A 16,430-nucleotide genomic window follows, 5' to 3' on the forward strand; every position below is an offset into this window, starting at 1 on the left:
CCAGGTGTTGCATCTGGTCTCTGCCTCTTACTTGCTGGATAACTCTGGACTGATTGCTCCACCACTAAGTTCCTCCACTTCCTCTTCTGTAACACAGTATCTTAATCAGTTCCAAGTGCTGTAACAAAATAGTATAGATTGGTGGCTTATGAACAAACATTTATTTCTCACAGTTCTGGAGGCTGGGGAGTCCAAGATCAAGGTGCCAACAGATTTGGTGTCTGGTGAGAACCTTCCTCCCCTGCTCACAGAAGGCTGTTTTCTAGCTCTGCCATCACATGGGGTGGGAGGAGCAAGGGAGCTCTCTGGGGTCTCTTCTTCTTTTTCTTCTTTTTTAATGATTTTGTTTATTTGAGAGAGTGTGAGAGAACACAAGCAGGGCAGAGAGAGAAGCAGACTCCTCGCTGAGCAGAAAGTCCAACAGGGGACTCGATCCCAGGACTGCAGGATTATGGCCTGAGCCAAAAGGCAGGTGCTCAACTGGCTGAGCCACCCAGGTGCCTCTGGGGTTTCTTTGATAAGGGCACTAATCCCATTCATGTGAGCTCCATCCTCATGACCTCATCACCTAAATCCCCATTTTCAAATACTATCACATTTGGGATTTAGGTTTCAACCTGTGATTTCTAAGGGGACATAGACATTCAGCGTCTAGCACAAGAGAATGCCTGCCTAAGTGGGATAATAAGATTTCAATAATTTAATATTTGTAAGATGTTTAGATCAGTTCCTGGCATAAGAAAAGCAGTATGTGAATATTTGTAAAACAAATAATATTGCTGAATTTCCAGCACACAAAATAACGTGTAGCTCTTGGTGGGGTGATCAGTAAATAGTCATTGAATAAATCCTCAAAATACACAGCAAATGGAAATCCAGTTCTTCAGTGCAAGGGTGTGCTATGAATGTGTTTTGTTTGCTATACCCAGGTGGGCCTACTATCACATTACAAAGGGACATCTGCTGTGAGAAGCTTCCTGAGTACTAGGCGTCTTTGTGCAGAAACATTCTTATTGTGGCAAGCAGGAGATGCATGTCGCAGAAGGGGGAAGAGAGGATTGGCAGAAGTCTCTGACTCACAAGGCCTGAGAAGAACCACAAGAAATATATATTTGATCTGTCCCTGTTTCCTGGCACCGAGCTCCTAAATCCTTTGGAATTTCCTGAGTGATAAAATTGCTAGGATTGTCTTTTATTCTAGGGGGAGACTCTTAGTGGACGCTTTGATAGCTTCGGGACAGGGGCCGGTCACCAGAAAGACCAAGGTAGGATGAGAAGATTAGAACTTTTAACCTCCCACCCCCCAACCCCCCCCCATCTCCAGGTAGAGCAAAGCACCTGGAAATTAGGTTAATCAGTAATGGCCAATGATTTAATCAATGGTGCCAATTGTAATGGAATCTCCCTGAGAACTCCTAAACAATGGGCTTCAGGGAGCCCTGGAAGTGTGGTGTATCCAGAGAGGGCACGGAAGCTCTGAACCCTATACCTTACCCCGGGCATCTCTCCCACTGGCTATTCCTGAGATGAATTCTTCATGATAAACTGGTAATAGTAAGTAGTCTGTTTTCCCTGAGCTTTAGGACCACTCTCGCAAATTATCGAACCCAAGGAGTGGTTGTAGATTTACAGTTGGTTTATCAGAAGTTTGGGTGGTCCAGGATTTTCTGTTGGTGTCTGGTGTGGGAACAGTCTGGTAGGGCTGACCCCTTAAACTTTGGGGGTCTGAACTATCATATGATCTCCCTGATATGAGGAAGTGGAGAGGCAATGTGGGGGGTTAAGGGGGTAGGAGAAGAATCAATGAAACAAGATGGGATTGGGAGGGAGACAAACCATAAGAGACTCTTAATCTCACCAAACAAACTGAGGGTTGCTGGGGGTAGGGGGGTCGGGAGAGGGTGGTTGGGTTATGGACATTGGGGAGGGTATGTGCTTTGGTGAGTGCTGTGAAGTATGTAAACCTGGCGATTCACAGACCTGTACCCCTGGGGCTAATAATACATTATATGTTTATTAAAAATATATATTTAAAAACCCCCGAAAAACAAAAAACAAAACTTTGGGGTCTGCACTAACTTCCAGCAGTTAGTATCAGGACTGAACTGAATTGTAGGACACTCAGTTGGTGTCCAGGAAGTTGGGAGTTGGTTGGTATGGGAAACAAACCAAGCGACGACACATTTGCTGTCAGAAGTGATCTGTGGATAGAAACAGGCAGGAAGCCGTGCCTTAGTCTATCAGTATGAAGCAGGTTCTCACAAGCTTAAAACGTGTTGCTTCTTAGGAATTACATTTGAAACTACCTTGAGATATGTTGGAAATGCGTTTCTCATTTTGCTTAGAAGCAGACATATAAAAATAGTTTTTTGAGTAACAGAGGTCTTGATTTTTCTGTAAAATTGTTAATAAGCAAATTTTTTAAAAGACAGGTACCTTTTTAAATTTTATAAGCAAACGGTCTTCCCCTAGGTATTGTATTTTCCTATTTAATATTTTATTTTTCATCACTCACATTGAAAGCTCCGTCCTTTTCACTCTGGTAAGTCTCTTGGAACAGGGCAGGGAAGAGACTGCCCTAGACCTGGGGAGAAATGAGACTTTTCAGGGAGAATAAGTAGGAAGAGTCAAAGGCGCGTAGCTTTCCTCCCATGCAATTTCTAGTTTGAAAGGCTTATTTCCCCGTTTCTCTTCCCAGGTGATTGTCCCTTTAAGGCACAATTTTTAGGACTAAGGACTAGGTCCTAAGGACTAAGGCAGCATTTTTGTGACAAAATCAATGTATCTTTCATAAGCAACAGTGATAACTAAGTTTTATTGAGTGTTACAGCATAACACGAAGTGAAACGTTTTAGTGAAACGTTTGTTTGTTACAATAATCTTAGGAAGTCAGGACTATTTTAATCCTCTCTTTGTAGATGAAGGTATCCGGCCCCAGAGAGGTGGGCCATGTGACGTCACAGACCTTGTCCCCTTAATTGCTACATGGGCAGGTATCCACGGACCCGAGCTCTCCTATTAGGGGCGCAGAGAGAAGACTTGTCTCAGGAAACGGACATATGTAAACCCAATCCATGCTCCCCAGTGAGCTCTCGATGATGCGGGGATCCTGGTTTGACATTTCTCAGAAGGGCAAAAAGCAGTCACCACCGGACTTCCCTTCCTGTCTTAGCAGGGACTGAATGTTTTCATGCCTTTGAGCCCTGGCTGCCAGGTCACTTATCAGTTGTGGTTTTATCTCAAGGAAATCAAACTGGACTGCAGCCATCTGTCTGAAGTAAGTGAACTCCCACCCCAGTGCCTCAATAAAGCTTCATATCAGGCCGTAAACTAAAACAATAGAAAGTCCGCGCGGGTACCCCCTCCCCTCCCCCTCCAGGCACATCCTTTCTGCCCGCTACTGTGTAGGGTCCACTGGGGAGTCTCCTGCGATAGCCAAGCTCTTGTTCCCACTGTTCTAACAGCTGTGCTCCTTTCTGCTTCACCTTACTACTGTTTAACCCGCTAGTTTGGTCCAAATAATGTAGCTTTCCTCAAGAAAAGGACTTCTCATTAAATTTCAAAAGACACCATTTTATGAAAGGGATGGTTCCCTTTTTGCAAGTCACCATTTGTCCTTCTGGCGATGTGCTCTTGCATGTTCAGGATCTCACTTCAAGGCATCCCGATGTGGATTTAAAACATTGGAGAAAGAAGTAAGATGCAAGGTTCTATGGCATTTAAAATAATTTATGTATCCCATCCTCGAGGCTTACAGCCAGACTGCAGCAGGAGATGCAGTTCACATTCTATCAAGGCTCGCACCACATTGAATCATTTTGGAACGAAATCTAAATTGCAATTGTAAAAAGAAATCTGGGGAGAAAAATAGCCCAATGTTATTGTGCAACTCCAAAATGGTTGTAAAGCTCACCAAGAAAAATGTCAGGAGTATATCTGGTAGAAGTTCAAAGGCTGTAAGGCAAGTTTGTTGCCGCTATCAAGAGTAATGCACACTAAAAAGGGGTCGATTAACATTTATCAAGAGATGCTGGCCTTTGTGAAGTGTATTTACTCTGGGAGGCCAAGCACATTTCCCTGTGACTTTAAAGTGCTAACAACTCCAGGCTGCGAATAAACCCATTCCTGGTTGGGGTGAGGAGGGGCATTGCCTACAGGGCCTAGATTTGCAGACTCTATATGGGACTCTCATTGGTTTTCTCTCTTGGACACATTTTTGAAATTTCCAAAAACCGTAAGGACCCTTCATTTAGATTTGAAGACACAGGAGTACAGATGACATTTCTTAATGTCTGGTTCGGGGAAATCGGAACCAGTGATGGCAGTGGGTTCTAGTCAGAAACTTTATCTTTTCTCTGTCCTGCACTCTCATCTGCCCTTCTTGGATTCCTGCTAAGCCAGTGGAGGCAGTAGGGTGTGTGTGTGAAATGTGGCTGGCTATAAACTGGAGGCATAGAGGAGTATCTCAAAACTTGCCTTCTGCCTTCCCAGCTCCTTCCACCTCCAAGGCCCAAGCTCCACTGCGCTGTAATGAGACAGCACTTAAGCAGGAAAGCCAAGCTCTCTAAATGCAGAGCCTTCTATAGGACGGTATCTTCAGTCTCCCCGATGACTAAATCAGGTGTTCATCTGCTTTCTCGAAGAGCTCTGAAATACTTCAACTGACTCTCAAATTATCCAGAAGCAGTTTGCTTTGAAATCATCTTACTGTGGACTACTTCAGATCTCTGAGGCTTTGTCGGTAGTTTCTGTCAATCTTGACTTCATTGTTTCCCCACTGGATCTGAGATCCAGTTCTACCCTTTACTGACATTTGACTGTAACCACGCTAGAAGCTTCATCGTGCCTCGTATCCCCACTGGCCTCAGAAATCATTTGATCTTTCCAGTTCCTTTCTGTAATTTGGATTTGCTGAGCTTTGTGGGAACAACAGATAGTCCTGACTGAGCATTTACTAACTCGTTAATTCTAAGGACAACTCCATGGGTTACTATTAACATTAAAAAAAATCACTTGGGGTGCCTGAGTGGTTTAGTTAAGCATCTGAATCTTGTCATGATCTTGAGGTTATGAGATCAAGCCCCACATTGGGCTCTGTGCTCAGTGCAGAGTCCGCTTGAGGCTCTCTCTCCTTCTCCCTCTGCCCTTCCCCCTATCATGCGTGCACGCTCTCTCTTTCTCTCTCTCGCTCTCTCACTCTCTCAAATAAATAAATCTTTTAAAAAATCATTTGTTCATTTATTTTAGGGACAGCAGCTTAAAGTCAAACTTCAAATACTTCAATTAATAAGTCTATCTCAACTATAAGGAAATTGACAGATATAGTCAATTGACTATATCTGTCAATTTCCCATGTTACCGTCATCGTGGGGGAAGCTTAACCTCCACCTCAGGCAGTCTTGGTTGTCTGGATTGCCTGGGACTTTTAGAAGATGGAGAAGGGAGTTCTTGTTGTTGAAAGAGTTGGGTACACCCAGGCGGTTCCTGCTGATTTCATGGGAAAATGTGTCAGATTGTATTGTGCTACTTCCTTGGGAGAACGGGAACGTGTAATTTGCTGGAACGGGTGGCTGCAGGGGAGGGGGGCATTTCATACTTGCTGGTGGGCTTGGGTTTTATTAGGAGAGGACCAAAGACATGGAGGCTAAGATCTGAAAACTAAGAAAGAACAGTAGTCATAGAACGGTAGCCAGAACTGAGCAGTTGTCTCCAGAATGGTCTCTCAGTGTTCTCCCCTGCAATTCACCCATGACTTTGCCTGTTGGGTGATCTTTCTAAAAAAGTTTGGTTTATATGGCTCTTCTGCCTCAAAATTTTCAAGTGCACCTATTGCTCTGAAGATACCCTGTGAGGTCCTGTGGACATCATTGAGGGCTTTAAGTCTCTGGCCTCTGCCTCCTCCCCAGCCGCCTCTCTGCCCTGGCCCGCCCGTTTGCTCAGAGCCACCCTCTGGTATGCTCATGCTGTCCCCTGGTGAAAGCCTTCTGCCCTTTCTGGACCACGTTCAGATATCACTGGCTCTACGGAAGTTCTCCTGACCTCTTTTCATCCATAATGAACTCTTCTGCACCGCACCCCCACCCCCCGTGCCCGGGACTGCAGCATACTGTGGAAATAGTTCTATTCTGAGACCTAAAATACTTAATTTGCCTATTTGTGTAGATATTTGCCTCCCCCACTAGGCTGTGGACTAATTAAAAGCAGGGATGTTGGTTTTTGTTTGTTTGTTTGTTTTGGTAGCTCTGGAATCAAGCCACTGCATAGCATAGATTAGACATTAACAAATATTTGTTAAGATCAACTGAGGCAGAAAATTTCCCAACTGCCTGTCAGAAGGCTTAGATTCTGGAAAGAGTGGTTTGGAATAAGGATCCCTAAGGAGAAAACCTGCTCTCTCGAGTTATAAGCGATATGTATCTATAGCTAATTTAAATGCTGTATGATCATCAGGAGCATTTTTTCTTTAACATTTTTACTTTCCAAGAAAATGGCACACTATAAACACCGGTTTAGATGTTTTTCTCTTATTAGGGAAAGTTGCACGAGTAATTTTTGATTTGCACGAGTAATTTTTCCCTTTTGGCAACCTATAGCCAATTTACACCACTTAAAATCGCAGTTCTGAATTTACTCCATGTTATCAAAGCTTCATCGATATAGCCCAAAAGACCCATACAGAGGTAAGACTTGAAAAACCATTATTGAATTGCCCTGAGCAATGGCTGGAGAAATGCCTGGGACTGACTGGGAGCCCCCACAGCAGCTTCCAGCATTTGCTTCCCAGTCCTGGGTTCAGGTCGGTGCACACCTGGGGTTGTGCAAAGGATGGTCCAGGAATGATGGGTGACAAACCAGGGAAAGGATCTTTGGAGCTCAGAACATTTCTCTTCAGATGTTCTGCATAAATTAGCTGGGGCACACATTCAAAAGCCCCTGGAGCAAGAGGTACCATCATTTCTAGTTAAAGAACAAGGGGGATGGAATAAGAGAGAACCTTTAGTAATACATTTGGAAAACCACTGGAGCTCCCAAACGAAGACTAGTGACAAGGTCAGGAGCTCAGTGGAAGCACCTTGACTGATTCTAGGACTTAGAGTTCAACAGGCAGCTAGGTCCCACCTGTCTATCTAGAAATCAACCAGGGCCTCTGTACTTTGAGGGGCAGAGGCAGGAACCAAGCCTCCACCCAGCTGCGCACTATGATGTTCTAGGTCCTTCCTTTTCTCCAGCTTGCTCTAGCTGGTATCAAGGCAGGTTAGAATCAAGAGGATTTTCTACCTTGTCCTTAGCCCGTGCCTCTGGACACAGCAAAATTTCTTCTGTAAGTAAAATGTTCCAAAACTAGTAGTGGAAAGGAAACATAAGTATGTTGAAAGACCAGGATAAAAGTATTTAAGAAATTAAAACAAAATGATCATTTATTGTTTTTAATATGTAGTCAAATATGACAGCAGTATTACACAAATTGTTCCCTTCTCCCCTTCTAAAATCCCCAATTTGTTGACTCCAACTGTAAGTGAAAAACAGAGTTTAATTCCGAAAATAGCAATCAACAGAGACAACACAGATAACATTTGGTCACCACCAGCTTCCAGACCTTTTTAAGATGAACTGTGTCACCATGGCCATCGATACACCGGCTTTCTTACAAAATTTTTACTAGGAGAAAAAAATGAAGATTTCCCACATACTGTGAGCAGAACCAGAGTTGCAGAAAAACTTGGTTTAAGTAGCTGTGTGAGGAAAACATTAATGACTTATTGCAATCATAATGATCCCCAGGTAAAAGAGATGGCAAATTAATGAACTCTAAGGAAATATATTCAAACTTAGATAATTAATCTTACAGTGATAATAATCAGGAAGCTTGCAGAAGTACAGAGCATCTGAGTTCTTGAATTTAAACCATCGGTTTCAGTAAAGGTCACACCTCGTCTGCTATCAGACACCATTAGTGCAAATTCATGTACAATCATTCTACATTTGCAGGTTCAGGTACGTCAAGCGTGAGGTCATCAGGAAGTATGTGTACGTTATTCGGCCATGGAAGAATGTAGGCTCAGAATGTCTCACTGACATGGCAGAGGAAATAGGAAAGACACCCAGAGACTGGAGTAAATTTAAAGTGCTCAGTTTTCCAAACCCTGGATTAAAGCAAAATTCTGGAAAACCTCTGCAAGATTCACCTTCACCTGAAAGACACGTCCTCGATGTGAGTATGGGGCTTTGGAAAAACAGTGAGAAACAAACTTGCCATGTGCTGTGCTCTCCCACGCAGTCTTTCCTTTTGTAGGGGCTGACTGGGTTTAGAGGGTCAGATTTCCCCCCAGTGTTCTCTTTCAGGAGCACAACAGTGAGCCTTGTGATTCTGACAAAGGGTACAATTCTACCCACTTCAAAATGCATTTAAAAATATTCCCTGCACTGGTGCAACTGGCATAAAACACAGACAGCCCCCAGGGTGCCTAGCTTCTTCTCTTTTCACACTTCAACATTGCAGATGACTACAAGCAGAATTACCAGAAACAGTAGTAAATTCCTGGCATTGGAAGTTCCCATGATCCCAGCTGGCATGCAAAAAAGGCTGTCTCTTTTTTTCCCCCTGAAAATAATGTACTTCCCAGGCACTGTCCAAATGTCTCAAATGAGGCCAATGAGAGATTTGTTTTGACCAGCCTATGAAAAGACTTTCCCCTTCTCAGCTAGGACTCTGAGAGTGAGCTACAATGTACACAAAATGTCTGTGTCTAAAGAACCTTATTTCATTGCCCTAAAATGATTTTAACAGGTCTCAGCAAGGAAAGCTCTGACTTCACTTTGAGGGTATTTTCAGAGTAGTCTCGTGGAGGACACTGAATTTGGGTTTTTATTTCTCTGCTATAAATATGACAGTCTGAGCATGTTTTTGTTCAAACCGCCTTAAAAATGGTTGCTTGGACTTGACTATGTGTCTAGTTGATAGTACAAGAAGGTCCCGAGATGGTCAAACGTCACAGAGATTCAGCTCTGGGTCCACAGGTGAAAGTATCCTTTCTTCTCCTTTCCTCAGGAAAATTTATTTTCTTTTTAGTGCATTTTATTGCCTCTGTGTGGTTGGCTATCTCATGGTCTCTGGCACAAGGGAACCAAAGAACATGACTTGTAAGTCAGATGGAACTAAATGGAAATGCCTCTTTTTGGCCCTTAATTGACTGTAAGTAACCCAGTTTCCGAGAGCAGGGGCCTTCATGATTTTAGGATTGTGCCATAGAAGAAGTACAGGTGGATGATGGTTGAGTTTCAGATTAATTGGAGACATCCTTGACTTTCTGTATATGACCTGTGTTCTAGGCTAATGGGCAAGATCTGTGCTCCAGTGTCTGAATGTCTGAATGACCTAATTATGAGCCGATCTTTGTCTACTATTGATCTGTACATTGCTCTGAAGAAGGTGAAACTTTTGCTCGATAGCATACGTCAATCTTTAATTTTCTTGTGGCTCATATTCACCCACCCACTCCTATGTTTATACCTCTCCCCACATAGCAAACTTCTAAAATAGGTTTCATGCTACATATCTATGCAACAGGCACAAAGGTTTATAGCTGCATCATCAGTAAGTGATATTTTGGTCATGAAAATATTGTTTTTGTAATGCTAGGGAAGAGAGAGACTCTCTTTTTTAAAAAATAACATATCATTGGGAATGAGAGAAATCACTGAGATTTTCAACCAGAATCAAAACAAATATATCACTATCTGCCAGTTTAAAAATTTTTGCTTTATTCCATTATATTTTTTTTACATAATCCTCAAATGTTAGTAAATTTTAGAAATTAGAAAAGGATGAGGACCAGTATATGATTTATATTATTCCCCATCCCCAGTCTTATATTCTGGATTTAAAATCACAGAATCTTTTATTTAGTGTCAACAGTGATCTGGAAATTCACTTATAATAACGAGTTTTGAGCATTTATTTCTCTAGACATAATTCAGTCATTCATAATAAATGCACTACTGAGAAGTCAAAGATGATGTACTTCATAAACGTGTCGGGGAGAAGTGATTCAAGAAATTATGCGATTTTACTTGAATAATTACTATCTTACAAAAATTACCATCTTCTTTGGAATCATCACTGGGAGAGCAGTGGCAGTTGGATGGTTTAAAAGTTATGTCCGGTTACAAGCAGGCAGATGCATTCCAATTTCCGCCGAAATTAGAAGATCAGCTTAATCAAAATGTTACGTGACATCAAACTGTCTGATAGGACCATGGTAGAGAAGACACACTGAGGGTCTCCTCGGCTGAAACTTTCTGGTTTCTAGGATTGTCTTTCAACAGTGCTTTCTGTGTGAGCTCCTCAATATTCTTTAGGCTTTGTAATCAAGGCTTTCCATTGTGTCAGCATAGTAGCAACTTGTAGTAAATGGTTATGATGCTCCCAAAGTCTGGTTAGCAAAGGGATTAAGGGGAGGCCCGATATTCCAGTTGAGGGTTTGCTGTTATTTCTAGGAATATATTCTTGAGTGGCTCTCTTTGTAAAACTCCACCAAGCTTTCCAACTGGTGCAGTATAGAAACAAGTGTGACTCACTTGATGCACAGTTAACCCCAGAAAATCACTGATCTAACAGGAGCACTGACATAAGGCACATCAAATCATTAGGAACTTGGGCTTGACAGATTTCAATATCACCACTCGGAAATTTCCAATTTTCAATAGCTCAAGATGGTAATTTTTTATTCTAGAGGGACCATAAAAAAAACCAGGTATAGAAATAGAAATAACAGAATATCAGACATAGAAAGCTCATTCCAGATATACTTAAAATTCAATGTACCAAACTTCAACTTCTATGTGCATGTTGAAGGCAAAGATGAAGGACCAAGATTTGGAGCTGTGTGATATGACAGATAGGAAACTCCTCAAAACAGAGCCTGTGATACTGAAGTTGTATGACCCCGAGTCCCCACACTGAAGCTAACGTCACAGCACCTACTATTATAGCAGCAAAACATAATTACCCAACAGCCTTATCTCTTGCTATGAAAAAAACCAATTTCCAAGTTTCCAGAGATAACCAATCTTCTGATTTTCTCTCAATAAATTTGTTAACCTGAGAGATGGGGAAATAGATAAGGATGATATTGGCTTGTAACTGAAGTAGTGACTTTTACGTCCTTTCTAATTCAAACAGTTTATGATTCCAAGTCTTACTATAAATAAAAAACAAAAAACGAACTACCCTAAAGTTTAAGTGACAAGTGAAAGAGAAACATTTCTTTTTTTTTTTCTCCTGATATATTTTGCTTATTAGATAATTCAGCAGTTTTCCCAATCCCAATCTGGGGACATTTGGAAATATCTGGAGACCTCTTTAGTTGTCCGTGTGTGTGTGTGTGTGTGTGTGTGTGTGAGAGAGAGAGAGAGAGAGAGAGAGAGAGAGCGAGCGCGCGTTACTGGCATAAAACCAACAGAAGATGCCTAGAAGCTCTCATATGTGCCCTATAACACATGGGGCTATTTCCACCCTACCCTCCCACCCCACAAAGAATTAGGGGACCCAAAATGTCAACAGTGCTGAGGTTGAGAATGGCTGAGGCAGTCTAATTAGCGACATGATGATCACACACACTTAAAGTGCAAATGCTTCTTTGATATATTGGTGTTTTTGGAATACCTGAAAACTATGATGTTGAACATTCAGAGAATACTGGCACAAGAAAGCGAATGGTCACATCTAGTCAGAAAAAGTTCAAGTGACCTGGGAAGTCCTCCTGGGTCGGGGACAACTTTGGATGAGTCACTTTTTGTTCTCATGAATGAAACTTACAAACCATTTAAAAATAGAGCAAACAGAACTGGTACCCAACGATATGTCATATTTCTGAAACATTCTTCAGGCAAATACCCGATAGTTCCCTATATAAGGATAATAGACAATTGGAATTGGAAGTTGGATAGAGTAATATTGATCTGACCCTACTTGCGAAGTTGTGCTTGAGGATTCCATCATGTTACAATTATCATTCAATGTGCCTGATCTCTCACTGTTTGTATTTATCACTATACACCATAGGTCCAGCATGAGAACTTGGTTCCAGCAGGTACTCAATAAATATTTAAGTAAACTGAGTGGCTGAATGAGTGAACAAATAAAGGGATGAATCAAAGTGCTCCACAAAAGGTAAAGTGCTTTATAAACACAACATAATATGAATAGGTAATGCCACAGACCTCATACTATTTGCTCAAAAAACCTTCCTATGGCAAAAAAGTTCAAATGGTTTAAAAAACAAAAATTGGGATTATATATGTTGTAAGAAAATATACTATGAAGATTCTTAGTTTTCAGATGAATTTGGGAAGAATTGAAACAAATGTATAATGATCTTAAATGACAAAAAATAGTGTTGCTGACAGATGACCACAGGTAGGTGTGAGAAGGGCATGCAAAACCAAATAAAGACACTGTAATGGCTAGAACTTGAAATCACTGTTTGTCATAAAGATGTTACTATTCTGGGGTGCCTGGGTGGTTCAGTGGGTTAAGCTGCTGCCTTCGGCTCAGGTCATGATCTCAGGGTCCTGGGATCGAGTCCTGCATCGGGCTCTCTGCTCAGCAAGGAGCCTGCTTCCCCCTCTCTCTCTGCCTGCCTTTCCGTCTGCTTGTGATCTCTCTCTGTCAAATAAATAAATGAAATCTTAAAAAAAAAAAAAAAAAGAGGGGCGCCTGGGTGGCTCAGTGGGTTAAAGCCTCTGCCTTCGGCTCAGGTCATGATCCCAGGGTCCTGGGATCAAGCCCCGCATTGGGCTGTCTGCTCCGCGGAGAGCCTGCTTCCTCCTCTCTCTCTCTCTGCCTGCCTCTCTGCCTACTTGTGATCTCTGTCTGTCAAATAAATAAATAAAATCTTTAAAAAAAAATTTAGGAAAAAAAAAAGTTGAGATAAAACTTATATAAAAAAAAATGGTACTATTCTTATGAACATGACAGAGGAAGATTGATCCAAAGTTCTATATTATTCTATATTAAGAAGAGTCAATACTACAGATAAAGTTAGCCTTATTAAGACTGTGTCTTCTAAGCTACTTGGTTGGTCTTAAGTGATGAAGGGGTATAGGAAAGAAAAATGGTAACAGAAATTACCAGAAGGAAGTTTTAAGTTCAAGACCCAATTCTGACGCTGGAAAAATAACCATATCTTTCTGGGAGTCAGTTTTCTGATCTGTAACATGAAGAGCTTGGATTAGATGACTCGCCGTGATTCTGGCATATGAATGTTGATACCAAAATATGGGGCGGGTTGGAAAAGTAAGAGCTAGAGTAATCTTTGGGAATTAGTAAAGCTTACTGTAATAAAATATCTGAAAAATGTCCGAAGAAATACCAAGCAAAATAACATTTCACAGGAGGAATAACCATAATGATAGGATCTATTTCTCATTTAGTCTTATTTAAATATTAATTTCTTATCATGGAAGGAAAGTTTCTTGAATCAAGGTCTGGATTCTGGCAAACGTTTTCTCAAATGGGCAACAGACACTTGAGGACATAACCACATTTACACTCCTGCAGGAAAGGTAATAATGTAAGAACTTTTGGCCGCAGAAACTAATAAATTATACTAATTACATTATGTATTATCTGCATATTAGTATAATCTAAAAGAATAGTAATCCTTTCATTTGCATTTGTAAACTTTTATAGTTTAGAAATTGAGTTCCATGTATTTTTGTATTTTTATATCTTAGTATAGTGGGCCTTTATATTTGTGTTGCAGAGATAAATATTTGAAGTTATTTATGTTAGAGGTATTTCCTTCTAAAGAGAAGCCTCCTGGTCAGCCCCTGGGCTTGCCTTTGCTGTGAAGAGTTAACTGGGAAATTACAAGAAACTAGAGAGTCTAAGTGACTCTACACAATAAGGAATTGAACTAGAAGTAGCATAAACATAGGGACTCTGTCATGGTGGTGGAGTCAAAGTTGGGAGAGACATGACAGAGGGGAAATATTAAGAGAAAATATTAAGATGGGGGAAAATCGAGCAATTTCTCCTTTGGCATTTTCTCAAGAAAATTTTTTATTGATTTGTCTTTGAATGCTTTTAGGATTGATGGACTTTTCTTCCTCTGAATGCAAATTTGTGCTGAGAGTGGACCAAGGCGGGCTTTATATGGGTTACAGTGATGGAAGGTTTTAAAAGCCTATACATCTGTACATTTAGTTAATCTGCATAATAATAACCTTGCAAAGAAGACAGAGCAAAAATATTTTTATTTTCCAAAATTGTAAATTGAGAGTCATGGAAGTTAAAGTGATTTTCCCAAGATAACATAGTGGAGAGTCAAAGCTGTGTCAGCTGATATTCTTTTCATTAGAGCATGTTGCCTCTTTGAGATAAAAAACTCTTGGATATACCCAAGAACTACCAAATCTTCTTTTTCTTCCTTCTCCCTTTTGTTCAAGGACAGGGAATTGAAAGACCTCTACTCTACAGCCCTGTATAACAGAATTTTCTGCAATGACGGGAATGTGCTGTGTTGTCCAATATGGAAGCCAACAAGCCACATGTGGTTATTGAGCATTTGAAATGTGACTAGTGATTGAAGAACTCAGTGGCTTTTTAAAAAATTTAATTTTAATTAATTTTAATTTAAAGAGCCAAATTTGGCTTGTGGAAAGGATACTGGATGGCACAACTCTAGAAGCTCCATGTGAGAGAGATCAGTAAATGCTCTAGGTATCTCAAACTAAAATAATAATGGAGGTAAACTGTACTTTATTATTTATTTTTAGTTTTCTGTTTGTTAGTCTATCTTAAAGTCTAAACACTTTAAAACCAAACCAACATTGTGGTCAGTGCTATCTGGTTGGCTTAAGACATTTTTCTTGACCTTTATACCAAATGTTATTTCCTCTGTAGCACTGTGTATCAGATTTTTTCAGAAGTCTGTATGTGTTCCTTTGCTATTCTTAATTTTTAAAACTGTTATTCTCTACTATGTTCATAGTATTTAAGTAATGAACAGATGTACCCTTTCTAATATGTAATGTATGTAAAGTCCAAAGCATCAATGTCCATTCCGAATTTCTAGAAACAAGATGTACATTTGCTCCTCCTTTGCAGTAAATGGCCACCAGGAACAAATGAGAAATATAAAATAGAATAAAAATTTCATGAAAAAAAAAAAGGGATTAGCCAGCCTTTCCCCTTACCACTAAAAGATTCATAGACAGCAGAAACTTTTTACCACTTTTGACTCCTACTTTCATTAGGAAGGGTTCTCACACTTCCAAAAAGTTTTCCCCATTTCTAGGTGCTTTTAGTTCACTGAACAATTCAATTTTATGTCTTTCTTGTTTATTCATTTCCAGAATTGCCAATTCTTTTAATAGAAAATGGAAGATGAGCTCTGAAGAAAGAAAGACAACATTACAACTTCAAAGAATTGTGTAAGGAGTTGGATATATACATAAGATTTATATAGCTGTCAATCTACTGCTATTGGAAGCCACACCTATCACAAGAGCTAGTGGAAGAAGCGTCATCTTATCCTAAAAGGAATCGTCTATGTGTTCTTTATGTCTTTGTAGAATACCAGTTGCACCAGTTACATTGGCAAGTCATTTGGTTATTGCTAATCTGACCAAACCTACTCCACAAGAAATAAGTTGGGATACTTCATACAAACTGGATGCAGATACAGCAGAGAGATTGTCATCACATCCTTCAATCGCCTTGTCAGGTTTTTTTCTTTTTTTTTTTTGTCCTTTTTTGATATTATTAACTAAGTAGGTTAGGAAAAAATTACTAACCTCATCAGGTATTTAAAAATGTAAAGCAAAATATATGTGATGGAAGACGGCACTAGTTTATGTCAGACGACTGTGAAGATAAAATCGGATACTGTTCGTAGACCGATGGTGTGCTGTGCGAACACTGTATACAGATGCTGAGCTGTTAGTAAAAAGCTGCTTATGAGACATCTCTGCTGCTTGATACCTGAATCTGCAAATGTTGGACACCGTCCCCTAGAAGAATCTACAGAGTCTTGGCACAGGATGTCAGTTTCGTGGGTCGAGATGTTGCGGAATTGTACACACAGGACCTGAATTTAAACGCTGGGAGCTCAGTGTACATATTAACCACTTTCCTCCTCAAGCAATGCCTTTGCTTTCCTCATTCGTGGAGAAGTTTTGAAATCTGGATTATGATCATCGGGGCAAAATGTCAACTCCATCTAAAGAGCATTTTGCACCTGCATTATTTAGCCAGGGAGGGAAGGGTTTTATAGGAATGAAAAAGCGGCTCAACTAGGCAGGAGAACGATCGGCACTGCGACTAATTGAACCACTTTTGCTAAGTGACATAAAAATATTCTAATATTAAGGATTATTTTACAACTCTATGGAAGTATGCAGTAACGCGTTTCGCGTTTGTTTTT

The 16,430-nt window shown here is 40.5% G+C and overlaps 1 long non-coding RNA gene across 2 annotated transcripts; it reads left to right on the top strand.

Moving 5' to 3' along the window:
• Window positions 1-1,187: 1,187 nt before the first annotated feature.
• Window positions 1,188-11,357, top strand: LOC132020119 (uncharacterized). 2 transcript variants are annotated; one of them, XR_009404930.1, is made up of 2 exons: window positions 1,188-1,265; window positions 7,990-11,357. It is a non-coding gene; the product is annotated as an uncharacterized LOC132020119 (long non-coding RNA). The 2 variants fall into 2 exon arrangements; XR_009404931.1 differs by lacking the exon at window positions 1,188-1,265 and adding an exon at window positions 3,180-3,277.
• The last annotated feature ends 5,073 nt before the right edge of the window (window positions 11,358-16,430 follow it).

This window comes from Mustela nigripes, chromosome 6 (genome assembly GCF_022355385.1).
Source record: "Mustela nigripes isolate SB6536 chromosome 6, MUSNIG.SB6536, whole genome shotgun sequence".
Taxonomy (NCBI): Eukaryota; Metazoa; Chordata; class Mammalia; order Carnivora; family Mustelidae; genus Mustela; species Mustela nigripes.